The sequence below is a fragment of the Hemibagrus wyckioides genome, linkage group LG10 (genome assembly GCF_019097595.1).
Source record: "Hemibagrus wyckioides isolate EC202008001 linkage group LG10, SWU_Hwy_1.0, whole genome shotgun sequence".
NCBI classification, from domain to species: Eukaryota; Metazoa; Chordata; class Actinopteri; order Siluriformes; family Bagridae; genus Hemibagrus; species Hemibagrus wyckioides.
The window spans coordinates 18,777,016-18,790,584 of NC_080719.1; the positions used below are offsets into that span (position 1 = coordinate 18,777,016).

At 37.9% G+C, this 13,569-nt stretch overlaps 1 long non-coding RNA gene across 3 annotated transcripts; it reads left to right on the forward strand.

The window, feature by feature from the left end:
* The first annotated feature begins 1,317 nt into the window (after positions 1 to 1,317).
* Positions 1,318 to 11,150, forward strand: LOC131360900 (uncharacterized). Of its 3 annotated transcripts, none has more exons than XR_009205925.1 (10): positions 1,318 to 1,418; positions 1,519 to 1,932; positions 2,045 to 2,094; positions 2,179 to 2,248; positions 2,338 to 2,424; positions 2,533 to 2,617; positions 2,741 to 2,822; positions 2,959 to 3,009; positions 9,146 to 9,277; positions 10,507 to 11,150. It is a non-coding gene; the product is annotated as an uncharacterized LOC131360900 (long non-coding RNA). The 3 variants fall into 3 exon arrangements; XR_009205926.1 differs by lacking the exon at positions 2,959 to 3,009 and having other exon boundaries at positions 1,519 to 1,566; positions 1,650 to 1,932; XR_009205924.1 differs by lacking the exon at positions 2,959 to 3,009.
* The last annotated feature ends 2,419 nt before the right edge of the window (positions 11,151 to 13,569 follow it).

The window sequence follows — 13,569 nt, forward strand, 5'->3', positions numbered from 1 at the left end:
TGCCTTATTAACTTTTATGCATTAATAGAAAAGTTTGATATTGTGTAATTGAAGAGTCATAATTCTGAGTCACAGAAAAATAATCTATTGCAGAGCCTGTGGATGTGCTGGAGGAATCAGCAGATACTCCCTCTGTCCTCCAGGTATGTGTCAGTTAAATAGTAATATTTTAACTTCATTTAAAACCTACAGGCCACTTTTTTCTAAGTGTGTGTGTGTGTGTGTGTGTGTGTGTGTTAAGGTCATTGAGCCAATCCTGCAGCTGCTGCCCACCGAACCACACGAAGAACCTTCAGCTGTCATTCTGGTAAGAAAATGCTTCATTTATTTACGAAAGCCAATCAATGGATTTTACAAGGTTGTTTTTACCGTAAAGAATGTTAGTATAAATCTGCTATAATAAGAAGCACTTATGATCTTCATGCTCTACATTTCACAGCCGCTCGATGCTGATGAGCCGGACAGTGCCTGCCGCGATGTTCACTGTGTGTCTGTAGTCTCCTCCCTCTCCCAGGTATTCTACACTGCTGTAACTGAGATACAAACACACAAACACCCTTCTTTACAAGATCTAATGTTAAGTTTTGTTTCTCTATTTCTAGCCAGTGGACATTAGCAGAGACATCATTGGAATGATGAGGGGTCCAGAGAGTCGGCTCTGCTTGTTTGAAACCGCAGAGACACACTGCTTGACTCGCGAGGTAAATCACAGTCTTTATTACTCTGATGAAGAGAATGGACATTTTTGAACTGACATGATTTTTAGAAGAGCACTTTTGTGAAATGTGGTTGTAGATCTTGAGTTTCATCTAATTGTCTTTTACAGGGATTCCCTTATTGTACCAGTGATGAGGAGAGTTTCACTGGCATTCAGGTAAGGGATTATTCATTGTGGCATCACGAAATGTTATGAACTGCAGTGACTTATTGTGTTTGTGTGTTTTAAGATTGTTGAGCCGAACATCCAGCTGCTGCCCACAGAACAACCTCAAGACCCTTCACCTGTTTTTCTGGTAAGCAAAGCTTTCATTTATTTACTAAAGCTGATCACTGGATTTTACAAGGTTGTTTTTACTGTAAGTGACAGAATATTAGTATGAAACTGCTGTGATCAGAAGCACTCATGATCTTCCTGCTCTACTTTTCACAGCCGCTCGATGCTGGTGAGCTGATCAGCGCTTGGCGTAATATTCAGTTCCTCTCTGCACAGGCCTCCATCTCCCAGTTAAAGGTATTCTACAGTGCTGCAGCTGAGATACAAACACACAAACACCCGTCTTTACAAGTTCTAATGTTTAGTTTTGTTTCTCTATTTTCAGTCAGTGGAAATTAAAACATACTTCCTGGGGATGATAAGGGGCCCACAGAGCCGTCTTTGTTGGTTTAAATCCACCAAGACGAGCAGCTTGAATCACATGGTAATCACAGACTTAATTACTCTGAGAAAGAGAATTGATGATTATTAGACGCTCACGTTTGTGAAATAGATCTTGAGTTTCAGCTTTTTGTCATTTGCAGGGATTCCCTTATGAGTCCTCCATAGAGGACTGTTTCACTGGCATACAGGTAAGGGATTATTTGTTGTGGCATCGCAAAACTTTTGTTAATTGCAGTGACTAATTGTGTTCACTTTAATTTGTTCTCTTAAGGCTGAATCTGGGAGGGTTACAGAGTTCATCTCCTGTAACCGAATGGAGACATCATTCGTCGTGCCACATTATTTTGTGATAAAGTTATTGCACTGTCATGAAGTGTATCTTGTAGTTAGTAACTATTAGAATTTTGTCAGTTGTGCTTTTATTTGTCTGCTGTGTCAATATTTTTTTTATTCAACAGCAAACCATTACAACGGTAACCTGCACTTTGCTGTATGTGGCTGAAGATGGACAGATGTTCACCTCCACTTGGGACTATGATCACAACAACTGTGAGGTAATTCAGACTTTCAGACCTGATGTGTATATACATATGCTGCTATTCCCCTGATTCGGATACTGTAAAATTTACTGTGTGAGTTTTAATGATTTAATGATTTGGCTTGCAGGAGAGTGAGGAGCGCCTTAACCCAGTGGAGTTGGAGGTGCCCTTTATTTGGTACGATCCTCTTCACTCTTTAATGATGTAACAGTGTATTGTATGTTTAATATACACTAAACATTTACATCTCTTGTTTCTTAGCTGCCATCTTTCAGACAGAGGGGTGACTGAAATCGGCCTGAAGGTGCCCGCACTTCGTGAGGCATTTGCTGTGAGTAAAACCTTTATTCAGCTGCTGTTACTGCGCAGGTAAAGTCCACTCTGCTTTACCTTTTATATTGTGTGCTGTCTTATATTCAGACTCTGCTTGCCAGCATCCACAACCAGAACTTCTTGTTCATGGTTGGAAAGAAGATCGTCATGCGACTGGCAGCAGCTAACAACCAGGTGACTTCAGAATGATGAAAGACTGTATCATTTTTGTGGTTGAAATAATTTCAGTTTCTCAGCCATAGCCAAAGTGAGTTACAGAGATTTTTTCGTTTGCTTTAACAGGATGCAGTTGGCCTACGAGGCCCTGATTCGATTCCTGAGGACGCCTTCCAATCAGGAATCGATTAAAGCAGAGCTCAGCTCCTGTGTAAGCTAATAAACGCCTGTGTGAAATGACAGATGTTTAAAGATAACAGATTTTGCTAATATAGAAAACAGGACTCCAATATGTAAAGCTAATTTATTTTTGTATCTTTTCTACTCTGTGCAGGACCACCACTACAACTTCCTGGATGTTTTTTTTTGAGCTGATTTTCTTCAGCTACTTTATAAATGGCTCAAAACCTCAGCCAGTAAGTGTCTTATCAGGAGATTTCTAAGCAATGTATGAGTTTCAGAACATGGTCTCTTTGATCTGGTTTTCTTTTTCCATATTTTTTAAACCTGATAAGACATGGCATTAATGAAGCTTGTCTTTCTTTCCAAAAGTTTAAGGGAGGATTCTTGGAGCGCCTGCTTGCGCTCTTCAGCATGTGGGAGGTTTGTTTTTTTTAAGTTGTATCGTCTTTAAACTGATATTTAAGCAGAGCACACACGCTGGTTCGTTTAGACTTCATATTTTAGCTGTAAACTAAGTTTGTGTTTATTATTCAATAATGTTTTGCAATAGTTTAAGCATGTATAGTTTTTATATATGTAACGGAGGCTTGCGCTAGGTGCCGTGCAGCGAGTTGTATAAAGCATGTTTCAACTTGCTTATAAGTCACCTTGCTTTTACTACCTTTACTCCACTGATCTCAGTAGTATTACAAGCTGCACTTTAGCTTATTTGTTAGTGCGCCCATGCTTAAGCGTGCTATTACTTTTCATGCTGATAAGTATTGTAGTTTATTTTATATTAATTTTTCAGTGCATTTTTACGGACTTCACTTCCTGCACACGCTAGAAACACGGTTCCAACGTTAAAATGTTGCTCATGTTGTGCTTAAGTGTGCTATTTCGTTTCATGCTGATAAGTATAGTTTAAAGTAATAGTTTAAATTATAGTTTATTTTATATGCATTTTTAAATGCATTATGGACTTCAGATCGCTACTGTGTGTGTGTGTGTGTGTGTGTGTGACGTTTAGACTTCATATTTTAACTGTGACTTTAGTTTGTATATATTATTTGAGAATGTCCTGCAGTAGTTTAAGCATATATATATATATCGTATATCGTATATTGTGTATTTGACGGTGGCTAGCGGTAGTGCATGTAAAGTATTAGTGCCACTGATCTCAATGACGTTACAAGTGTATATATATATATGAGGTATGTTACTCAAGGTGGTTCCAACGCTAAAATGTTGTTCATGTTGTGCTTAAGTGTGCTGTTAAGTTTCATGCTGATAAGTATTATAATTTATTTTATATGGATTTTTAAATGTATTTTTCACGGACTTCAGACCGCGCGTGTGTGTGTGTGTGTGTGACGTCAGCTAGAGTGAGGGAGGACGTTTTTTTTTAATTATTTGAGCATGTCTTGCAATAGTTTAAGCAACATATTCGCAATCACACTCGCATTTTCTTCTGGAAATGCAGCATTCTAGTTATTATTATTATTATTATTTTGTTTCCTGGCTGCGCTACTAGTCCTAAACGGTAATAACTAGGGATGCCACAATACTCAATATAATATTGAACCGTTCGGTACGACCTCCACGGTTCAATATGCGTATGTGCACCGCGGTTTTTCGTTTTTTCCATAAAACAATAATAACCATGCATTTTATTACTCTCTGAACTGCCTGTTTGTGTTTGCCTGTACTGTATGTCTACGCGCTGAGACAGACACGCCTCCCCGCGAGTAAATATCCTATCAGTGAGCGCTAAAGTTAGGGCCGGTAACCATGCTTGCAATGCTGGTGTCAGATTTCACTCTAACCCTGGAGAGCGGTGAAGCGAGACAAATATGAGGAAGCAGTTCCGTCTTTCAAATCTGTGTTGTGGGGACATTTTGGATATGGTGTCGACTATGATGACGATGAAACAAAAATGCTAAAGAAAAAAATGACTGTGTTTAAGCAGTGTTACACACGAGTTACATACTGACATGGAAATACTTCCAACATGACCACACATCTGCAGCTCCATCACCCAGAGATATCACTGTGTGGAAGCAGGATGGCAGAGCAGGTGACACAGGCATCCAAAAAGCAACAGTCCCTAGCTGATTCCTTCCAGCATTCATACACAACTGGTTCCCGAGAGACACAAAATATAATTATAACATCATAATTGCTAAAGATTTGCAGCTGTTTTCTGTGATCGTTGATGTGGGCTTATAAAAGTGCTCGAACCGCGTTACACACTACCGACACAGCCTTTTCTCCCGATCTCTACAAAAAAACGTGCAAAAAAAAATCTAAAACCAGTTGGCTAAAGCGCAAAGCCTTGCTCTAATAACAGATAGTTGGGCCACACGGGCAACAGAGAGTTGTCTCACCCTTACTGTTCATTACATAGCGGATTGGGGAAAAAAGAGTGCAACTAAAACCTTTTTTTTTTCTTAACATACTTACTGTTCCTGTCACCTAAGCAAAGAATAATGGACGAAAAACCTTTAATTTGCCAAGCCATCTGAACTGAAAACCGTGGTTAAAAACTGCGGTACGTATTGAACCGTGGGTTAACTGTATTGTTGCATCCCTAGTAATAACTAAAATTATGGTTCCAACGCTAAAATGTTCATCATGTTATGCTTATGTGTGCTATTACTTTTCATGTTGATAAGTATGATAAGTAAAGAAAAAAGATATAGAAAGACAGATTTACAAACAAAAAAACGTTGCCAGGGGGAGGGAAGTATACAACTTCAAAATATAATACAAGATATGCATATAAGTATGCATATATACAATCAAATAAATATATTGTAAAAATCACAAGCTTTTAAAGTTCTTACAGCCTTCTTATTCATAGAGTCCCGAATAAAGTCAATATAAATACATATTTCAGTTAACAAAACCATAAAACTGAGTTTGTTTCTAGTAAATTTACATTTATGAATATAAAATTTGGTCAAAAGAATAAGTAAATTAATTAAGTAAAAGTACTGTTCCTCTTGGTCAGGGTAGTCAGTAAAGCCAAAGAGTACATTTGCCCATAAGAGTGAACAAGGTCTTAAACACTGAATATTTTCATTAATAAATTTTTGGACCTTACACCATAGTGTAACTGAGTATGTACAGTGCCAAAATAAGTGCAAGGCAGTTTCCTCATATTCATTACAAAAACTACAATTTACATTTATTCCTTTTTTAAATTTTTGTAAATAATGATTTGCTGGATAAAATCTGTGAATGAGCTTATAAGAAACCTCTTTAACCTTATTTCTAAGATGATATTTCTGTGGGAACAACCACACTTTCTTCCAGCAAATCAATTTACCATTCAATAAAGAGAGCCAATGAGATAAAACATAAGGTACAGTAACAATTTCTCTTTGGAAAAGAGTATGAATGGCTCTATTATTATTCTTGAGGTTTGAAAAAATGAAAATATTATCAGTGTAAAGAACCAAAAATATAAAATGCCCGCTAGGGTCGCAGTAATAATGTAAAACATCACCAGCAAACTTATTCTTTAGTGTTAAAACACCTGCCGAATGTTCAGATCCATGAGAAAACCATACATCACCTCCCCACTGCGATTCCCAGAAGTTACAGTCAATAACAGTTGAGTGAGACTCTTGAAAGAAACAGAAATCGGTGTTGTATTTCTTCCCATAAAGAAAAAGATCTTTACGCTTCACAGAACCTCTCAAACCCCCTGGCATTTAGAGAGATAGCAGAGATAGAAATAATGAACAAGTTAAAGAACAAAAAAGTCACAGTAAGTGCAAAAAGAGCACAAGTAGTGAGTATAAATCTGAGAAATGTAGCTCAGCTGAACATACTGAGAGAAAATCCTACTGTCAAGGCATGACAACTGGCAGCCGAAAGAAAGTAAAGACATAAAAAACACGCGCTGTAACAATACAGAAGCATCATCCGTAGATGTGTCTTCGTTTGTTTTTGTTTTCCTTCTTCTTTTCCCCTTATTATTTTATTTATTCTTCAGCACACGCAGGCAAACGGATCTCCATGCCATTAATGAAGGTGCGTGCACCAATGTAGTAGGCAGCTTTTCCAGCTGCGCGTGCTTCTTCTACCATAGGCCACAGCTTCTTTCGTCTTTCTCTGTCTAATGGAGTGAGGTCTTCCATAAACCGCAACCCATTGTCCTTCAAATAAACCAAAGACTTCGCGCATAGTACAGTTTATGTCTCGCATCCCTGACAATGCGTGATATAAACTATGACGGCGCGAGGGACAGACTTGCTGCCAATCTGATTCTGCTTTTTCCCCCAATCTTTGAACTGAGTCTATAGCAAAGGAGAATTTGCCCTTCCCTTCAGGATATGTTTGCTCACATATGCGTATGACTTCATCCCTGATGTTCTCCTTCTCCTTTTCTGGGAACCCTCTTAACCGAAGATTCCAGCTCCTTGAGTATCTCTCCAGGTCAGCTAAACGAGTTTCACACGTCTCAATTCGCTGCTCCCCGAGTTGCAGCCGAGAAGCTAGGTGGTCAACTTTCACTTTTACATCTTTGACTTCAGCAGAGACAAAGTCCACAGTCTTTTTCAAGCCCTCAATTTTCATAGCATTGGAACTCACCAACTTCTCGATTGAATCAGAGCGCTCGTTGATCAGTGATGAAATAGATGATAACATCGTGACCACAACCTCCAAAGTTTCCATTTTCCCTTTCTTAAAGGCAGGTTTAGTTGGAGTGTTGGGAAGATGAGCTGAGCAAAGAGCATCCAGAGTATTACCAAAACCGGGATCAGTAACAGCAGAAAGCGCATAGTTGTGCATATATCTGCAGATATATCCATCGGACTTTCCACCCGTTCTTTACGTTTTTCAGCACTTTCTGACATGTTTATGCCACAATTATATCCTTAATAAAGCACACAACGGATGCGTGAGTTAGCCAGTTGAAAGCAGGCAGTTTACGAAAGTTATAATATTTTTCTGTCAGCAGAGCTACTAGAAGTTATCTTAACATGCCGCCATCTTGGAGCCCTTACCCAGGTGTGCTATTACTTTTCATGCTGATGAGTATTATAGTTTTTTTTATATGGATTTGTATTTGGACTGCAGACCGCTGCTGTGTGTGTGTGTGTGTATAAGAGAGAGAGAGAGAGAGAGAGAGAGACAGAGAGACACGTCAGCTAGAGTGAGTGAAGAGGTTTATTTGAGAATGTCTTGCAATAGTTTAAGCATGTATAGCTGTTATATTTATAACGGAACGTACATGCTGTCATCAAACCTCATCTAAGTTAACTTGCTAGTTATAGCTTTCATTGCTTATGGTACTTTGTTAGTGTGTTCGCCTCCCATGCTGAAGACCTGGGTTCGAGACCCGCTCAGGGTTGTATTTATATATTATTTCAGAATTTCTTGCAATAGTTTAAGCAGCATATCGCTTAAACGATAATAGCTGAACTTTGGTTGTCATTAATGTACAATTGTACAACAACTACTAGATTATGTCTTGTAGGCATTTACACTGAGGCATTAATTATCTTTACAGCTTTAATGAGAAAACCAACAGAATAACACACTATCCAGCACACTATCCAGCATTTTAAACATTACTCTTCTATGCATCACTCTGGGTCCCCCTAGCGGCTGTATGGTATAATACACCCCAGATAATACACAATACCCTGACATCTCCTGCTTTAAGTTAAATACTTCAGGTTATATTTCTGTTTACTTTATGAACATAATAACATTCATATTATCCTTCTTGTCTAGTAACCTTACAACACAACATTCGCTCTGTATGTAACTCTAGAGCTTACTGATCAACATTTGTTTATTTTTACATTAAACATACCATTAGTCTGTTATTGTTGTAACACGTCACAATTTCAAATGTCAAATGTCAGAATATTCATTACTCTGTTGTGTTCATAACCAAATCTGGTCACATAACACATTTAACATGATAAAAACACTAATAGTACTGACAGTATGTAATCGTTCACTTTAATTTTTTCCAGCAGGCTTGATCTCTCTGTCTGATTTAGTGATGTTAGATTTCATTGCATCAGTTCTGATGCTAAATCATACAAGGCTGAGCTTTCAGTGGTGATTGACCTGGACTTGTCACTGTCTTTAAAGTCATTTTCAGAACTCCTTTACTGAATATGTCTGAGATTTCTCCTTTTCCCTGCCTCCTTTTCACTGTAAACCAATTTGAAAGTGCCCGTGCCTACTAGATCCTTTTAAAAGTTTTCGCAAGCAAGTCTGTATGCTCAAATTGAAAATCCTGATTTGCTCGTACTTCATTTCTGAATCTATCAGCCAGAGCTCCTGGCATCCACCGACACCACCGTTTCCTTTTCTGGATCATAAAGTTCCAGGACTGGAGTTTTAGTGACCACATCCTTAAGTTTGCTGAATGATCTTTTTGCTAGTGTTCCCCTGTCCATTCCCCTCTGTCCTTTTCTTTTGCACTTTCTGTACTCGTTAGGTAATGCTGGACATTTTCTGATGTTTTTATGTCCTGTTTTACCACACCAGCCACACTCTGTGTCCTCTATTCTGTCCTCACCACTTGTGTTTCTCTCTCATCCAGAGAGTGTTTGCCACCTTTGATGACTGCCTGGAGGCTACCTCTTGTACACTCCCCACTGACTGACCCTCCTGCTGGCTAATCTGCTGTGCAACATCCTCAGCCTGCTGTCTCATTTGCACTGTCATTTTTAAGGTAATTGCTGTCATAAGCTGCATTCTCTCAGGAGCTCAGTGAATTCAAGCATGGTGGCGTGATAGAAAAATTCCTATAAACACACTCCTAAACCTTGTGGAAAGCCTTCCCAGAAGAGTTGAAGCTGTTATAGCTGCAAAGGACGGGACAACTCCATCTTAAACCCTACAGATTAAGAATGGGATGTCATTAAAGTTCAGGTGCAGGTAAAGACAGACGTCCCAAAACCTTTGGCAATATAGTGTAGTTTATAAATAGGAACATGAAGTAAAGTTGGTTTATTTATTTACTAACACTTATTTATTGCTTAATTATCTGTCTGTTTAGGCTATTTGTGAATGAGTTAAGGTCTACATGCTCCTCTCAATGTATTATCCACCTCCTTTAGACACAAGCCATAGTACATGAAAGATGTTGTCTAAAGGTACTGGCTAACTACCTTAAGTGTAAGTACCTCCTGATCTTCTCTGAAAACTTGCTGATGATGGGAGTGACCAACAGAGGGTTTCTCCATCACTGCTGACTGATATTTTTATTTCAGTGTGATAACTCTATGGTGTGTGACTCTTACTGACTTTCCCCCTCATTACTGCATGTCCTGAGAGTGACAACACATTATCAGGTTATACCCCTGTAGGTTTTTCTTGGTGTGTTTCTCATGCTGCAGAAAATACAATCATTAAAGTAAATTGTATGAATTTAGATAGTTAACTGTATGGAATAGTTTCTTTTAAAACCAGTGTGGGTTCTAACACAGTGTTACAACATGCCCCCTGTGAACTACTGAGATTCAGACCTCAATACTCAATTCTGCAGGCTGAATAAACATTTAGAGACTATGTAGTATTATAACTGAGAGATTATAGATTAAAATGATACTAAATTTGTCTAGTTTTTAATATAACACTAAACACAATGCTTTTATTATCTTCCAAATTTGTTTGATTTTTTTTTAACCCAGTGTTGGTATGGCAACCAGTAAATACAGGAAGTTTAATCATAACAGTGTATGAGGAAAAGTAGAAATTTACCTCTAAAGGGAAGAATTTTGCTCTCTAAGGCTGAAGATCTCTCCAGACTCACTTATGCAGCTCTTTCTTTGTTATACACTTTAAATAAAATGGACATAATGTTATTGGATTTTGTGGAAGAACAACAGTTAGGAAACTGTGCGAAAGGAAGTGTGCTTTTTGTTTCATCTGATAATCTGGGTGCAAATTCTTTCTCAGGACTACAGGAGAGTTTCAGTGTTGAGCACCCATGTCGGTTCTGCTTTGCAAAGAGGAGTGAAATCCAGGAGAAGGAGGTCTGGTCATTTGAACTGAGAACCAAGCAGGAGCATGACAGGCAAGTGGCTGAAGTGTTACACAATGAGCGTTTGGTAAAGCAGTATGGTGTGAAAGGTGGCTGTGTGTTAAGTGAAAGGTTGGAACATTTTCACACAGTTGGTGGTTTTCTACCTGACATAATGGAGGGTATCATCCCTTATGAAATGTCCTCGTGCATTAATGATTTGGTCTCAAGGAAATTAATCTCTCTTAGATCCCTGAATCAAGCTATCAAGCAGTTTCCTTACAAATTCTCAGACAAACTTGATCAGCCTCAGATCATCCCAGGCACATTTCCCTCAAAAGGTACCTTTTTACCTTTAACAATCTTTCCTCATTTCACATTGCGCCCTAAACACCACTACATTGAGCACTATCCACAGCTCATAAGAATGTACGGACCTCTAAGAGATATGTGGACGATGCGATTTGAGGGAAAACACCAAATTCTTCAAGCAGGTAATCCATGACACCAAAAACTTTAGCAGTTTGCCATCAAAGGCTGCTGGCTTACTACATTGACTCTCCCTCCTTTCTCAAGCTATCCATAGAGACAGAGAAGGTGACTGGAACTTTGATTTCAACTTTCCCTGAGAACATTCAGGAATTCCTGAGACAAACATATGCAGTTCAGAACACTGTCCTCACAGCATCATCTGTGAGCATTAATGGAATCAAGTATAATCCAGATATGGTTGTATCTGTTGGTACTTGTTCAGGCCTGCCTAATTTCAAAATTCTTGTCATCAACAGTGATGTTCTGTTTGTGTGTAAAGATCTGACATGTTGGTACATTGAGGACCTGCATTCTTTTGAAATTTGCAGTGATGTGCTATCACTGTCAATCACCAAACTCTCAGATCTGAATGACCCATTACGTTTGCCAGCCTATAAACTTCGGGGCAGGACCTATGTTGCACTCCAACATTACATCATATGCTGAATAGTGATAATTCAGGTTTAAAGGGACTTCATAAATTCTGCAAATTGAAATGATTTATTCTCATTCTTATTCAGGAGACAAAAAGGCTTATTTTTGAAATTATTCCTGACTGCTGAGGTCTGACTACTATGTCAGAAGATAGCAAGCATTGCTTCTCAAGTTTCTGGAGGACACAAAAACATCATATAATTTCATTCAACTTCAAGTGTTCAAGTAGTATCAATGGGTTTACTGAGAAACAAACTGAAATCTAATTCATTTTCTTTAAATTGTCACATCCTGCATGCACTCCTGAGAGAGCAGCAGTTAAATGCTATTCTGTGTGAAAGGCTGATCCAGTGAAATGGATTATATATTGAAGTTGATTTCTCAACAAACCAATTTATTTGCCTTAAATGCTTGGACTGTATGGCACAAGTCACATGAAATTATTCATGCTTTTGTGTACTTTTTAAAGTACATTTAAACAAGGATGAAACTTTTCAAATCATTTTTTCAAAGGATGGGTTTAGAATTATGCAATTGGACAATTGTTTTTCTGTGGAAGTTATCACTTTAATTTAAGAAAACTAACTCAATTCTTCAATCTTTGTAGAGAGAACAAATATGGAGACAAGGACTGTACTCCGACATCAGAAAAATCATACTTCCTGTGAAACCACAGATAGTTGATTCCCTGATGGAGCAACTTGAAGAAAAGCTGGGAAATCAGTACACTTTCACAAGATCCAGACTTCAACAATTCCCTTTTGAAAAGAGGTAAGAAAGTACAATAAAATAAATATAAAATACAGAAAGGAGATTAGATTGAAAGAAGGAAAAATGGATATTTAAGTGATTTTAAAAATTCAATCAATTCTTCTCTACAATTATGTATTCTGATAACTTTTAAAATATCAAATTGTCAGTTTTAGAATAGGCCTTCAGTTTGATTTATTATCTGTTCATGCAGTAGTTTGAATGTCTGTATTCCTTCCTGCATCCACTGCTTGTCATGATTGAAAAGGCCTGTACATTTAGACATATTATAGTGTTATTAATTTAGTTTCACATTTTTATGTGAGTATATGCTCTTAAAAGATGTTTTGTGGCTTACTTTCACCTCATTGTTGCTATATGCCCTGTTTTTAGGACTGTGACGACAATGAAGACATGTCTGTCATTCCAATTGGAATTCTGACGCTTATTCCCGAGCACTCTGCACCCGCAACATTACTCTATTCCCTGCATTTTGATGCTAAAACAACAGCTATCATTTTGGAAGGTACCGTGGTTGTGGATCACGTGGAAAATCTTCCACAAGCAATGTGACTGCTCTTTGGACTGATTTATGCTCTAAATGTAGAGTATTGAAAAATGTCAAGTTTACTTAATGTGAAAGTTGGTTTTAGAATAGTTTTATTAGAAGACAATTTTAAAGAGAACTGTATTAGGAAAGCTGTACTAAACTTACAGACTGTTCAGTGTTTGCAAACTCTGCTTTTGACCACTTATTTATTATGTTATTATTCAATATATTATTTATTGTCCTTTATTTTATGAGTGCAGTATGTGCTTTTTTTTGTCTAAAATGTTTTTGGCGGGCCATGTTGACAGGCATGCTTTAAGAAATGTCTTAAATTAATCTTGTTTTATAGAGCAAATAAACATTCTAGTGTTGTGCCAAATCTGTTGTCTGTCTTTGTATTCTCAACTTAGAATTTTCGGTACAACTTGCTTGAGAAAGTTAAGGTGATCAGTTTCCACAGATTCTTCTAGTAAGATGAACAAGCAGGTTATGTAATAAAAAAAAAAACTATTTTGTTTGAGTTGGAATGCCATGCCTCAGCAGACAATAAGTCGACTCGTGAACAGCATGAGGCGTCGTTGTCAAGCTGTAATTGATGGTCAAGGGCACATGACAGATTATTGAGACATTGACATTTTTTGTTGTGGTATACCCACCACTGTTGTTGGCTTTTGTTTTAATAAATTGTTTGAGATGAAATCACTATTGCATGCTTCTACTTAAATGCCGTACT